Here is a 3,366-nt window from a genome sequence, read left to right as displayed (position 1 = left end):
TTTTTTTTTTTTTTTTTTTTTTTCTGTATCCTAAAAGCCTAGGACTGTGCCTGGCATAGAATAGGTGCTCAATAAATATGGTTATGGAATTCAGGTGAGGCAAAGCTTAGAAGAAAATGTCTAGTGCTCACGCATTTATTAGAAAACAAAAAAGGACAAATAACGTTAAGTTTCCAATGCAAGAAATAAAAATAAACCCAATATTGTAATTATTTTATTGTCATCCTCATCATCTTCTTCTCTAAGTATGATTCAGTTATGGACCACCATATGCATTCCTGACAGGCATGCCAACAGAGAATGCACAGCTTCTTCAAATACACAGACAAGAAAGGAAATAAAAGTCAACATTAATTTTTAAAAAGCAACAAAAATAGAGGTAATCAAAAGCATGGTTTCTAAATAAATAAATAAAACAGATAAACTTTTACCAAGTATGATTAAGATAAATTAGGGAGTTCCAAATGAAAATCAGAATCAAAATCTGGGCTATAACTTTTAAGCAAAAAGGGAAGTACAAGGAGCTGTGGTTGTGGATCAGAGGTAGAGCACTTCCCTAGCATACATGAGGCACTGGGTTCAATCCTCAGCACCACATAAAAATAAAATAAAGATATTGTGTCCATCTATAACTAAAATATAAATATAAAAAGGGGAAGTACAATTGTAGATAGGGAGATTTGTTTAAATATTTTTTACATTATAGATAGACACAATACCTTTATTTTATTTGTTTATTTTTACGTGGTGCTGAGAATCAAACTCAGTGCCTCACACATGTGAGGCAAGTGCTCCACCACTGAGCTACAACCCCAGCCCTAAGGAGATTTTTTTTTAATTTGAAAAGGATACAGTATGCAACTTATGCATGTTAACCTTATATTAAAGAGGGAAGCTTTTGAGAAAAATATGAATTACCCAAATTAGCAAAGAGAGAAAAATTGAATAGATCAAAACTATAAAAAAATTGAATATTAAAAACTTCTCTCAAGAAACAAGACTATACTTAAACATACTTAATTTCATTTGTTAGAATTATTTCTGTAATATAATTAATGCCTTTTTTTGTTAGTTTTTGTACTGGGGATTGAACCCAGAAGCCAGTAACCACCAAGCCACATCCCCAGCCCTTTTTTATATTTTATTAAAAACAGGATCTCCCTGAGTTGCTTAGGGATCACTAAGTTGCTAGGTTGGCTTTGAACTTATGATCCTCCTGCCTCAGCCGCCTAAGCCACTGGGATTTCAGGCATGCGCCACCACATTCAGCTAGTAATGTAATTAATTCTAAACAACATATATTTTTTAATTATACTTCTCTAAATAACCACTAGGTGTACTATAATAATATAGTAATTATGCAAACAAATTTCTGATAATATGTTGAGAAACCACCTAAGTGACTTTGGGAGGTTACCTTAATCCCTAAAATAAACTACACAAAACAGGGCATAAAAATAAAACTTCAGATCTTCCAGCAAGACTGCTCGGGAACCGTGGTGACATAAGTTTCAGTTTCTCTCTCCAATTCTTGGCTTTGTTTCCATGATATTGGCTCCATCCTTAACATAATCTTCTCCATCTACCAACATCTTCTAGAAATCCCTGAAGACTCAGGTGAAGATAGTCTTTGACCCCAAATCACTAGCCCAATTTTCATTATATCTTACTAGTTCTGATTTAGCCAGTGCCTACCAAGGAACAAAACATTATAGCTAGATAAACATAACTGCCTTGAACCTGGACGTCTGGCATGAAGTTAACAATTTAGGAAACACATGGACCAAGAGTGACTTCTCAGACGGAAAGAGGGAAGGGATAAAGGTTCTAGAAGTCTAAATGGATGTATGCATTCTACAGGTGTTCACTATAAAATCCATATCATCTCTTCCTGAATTAATTATACCTATCAAGACTATACTTCTCACTTGCAAATTTGTAAATCAAATTATGTTGAAGAATTAACCAAATCAATGGCAAAGCCAATGAGAATCTAACAATTAATGTTACATTAGCCTAGTTTAGGAAAAACAGTATTTAAAGATAATATTTTCAATGCAAAGAATAAGAGAAGCCCTTTGGGAAATTGAAGAAACCCTCTAATATTTTGAAAAATTACCTTCTTTATGGAAGATTTCAAAAGATAAACACTATGCAAGTCCCTAACCTTAAAAAATAAATATCTTGAGCATTCTATCTCTCTCCCTCCCCCGCCCCCACTCCTTCCTGGTGTGATGTCCTGAGCTACTTTCCTCTGCCACATCCTTCCACCACAATGTTCTGATTCATCTCAAGGAATGGAGCCAGCTATCTATGAACTGAGACCCCTAAAATCATGAGTGCCAAAGAAACTTTTCCTCCTTTAAAATTGTTCTTGACAAGTCTTTTGGTCACAGCAATAAAAAAGCTGACTGAAACAGAAATTGGTGCAAAGAAAGTGGGGTCATTGCTGTGACTAACCTGATCATGTAGTTCAGAAGCTTTTGGAGGTTTTTTTTTTTTTAAGTTCAGAAATTAATCTGGAAAAACTTTAAATTGATGTAAGCAGAGCTTAATGGGCAATTCTGATGGGAGCTCAAAAGACCAGCATGCCAATAGGACTGCAGACAGTAAAGACTGGGTTCACAGGATTTCAGAGGAGGAGAGCTCTATTGGAAATTGGACTAGAGGCAACTCATTTTATGTTCTGGCTAAGAAGTTGTCTATATTTTCCCCTTGTCCTGAGACTTTGTGTGAGGCTTAATTTAAAAGGGACAGACCAACTAATCTGATGAAGGAACTTTCAAAGCAGCACAGCCTTCAGTGGGTGGCAGGGGTGTTGCTGGCAGTTTTTAGCCAAGCTTATTGTGATAATCAGGAGCAGAAAGATTTGAAAAACTTATATTTGAAAAGTGGGAGTAAAACTGTGGCTAAGGAAGTTGCAGTTGGTTGAAGGCATTATAGCCACTAAAGAGACGGTTAAATACTTGACCGAGAAACAATAGGAAAAATGGACTGAGGGTATCTCAGGAATTGGCAAGAGCACACCAGTCTCAGGCTCAATAAAAATGTATAAAAGCAAAAATTCCTTTGAGAAAAGACCATGGTAGCATTCTGCTTGTAAAGGGGTGGGGCCTAGGAAGTTGTTTCATCATGCTCAGTCACTGGGCACTCAGAGGCTGCTGCAACCAGGGTCCTGGAGGGTGGCAAGTACATGGTATCAGTTATGCAGGAATACAGGATTCTGGAGTTAGGGGATCATCGAGGTTTCCACTGAGATTGCAAACGAAGTCCAGGGAGGCCAGGAAAAGTGCAGCAGAGTTAGAGTCCCTGTGAGCAGCCCCTGAGAGGGTGATGTGTGGAGATGTCAGAAGGAAGCCAAAGCTG

Source organism: Marmota marmota, unplaced genomic scaffold (assembly GCF_001458135.2).
Source record: "Marmota marmota marmota unplaced genomic scaffold, marMar, whole genome shotgun sequence".
NCBI classification, from domain to species: Eukaryota; Metazoa; Chordata; class Mammalia; order Rodentia; family Sciuridae; genus Marmota; species Marmota marmota.
This window is presented reverse-complemented; position numbering follows the sequence as displayed.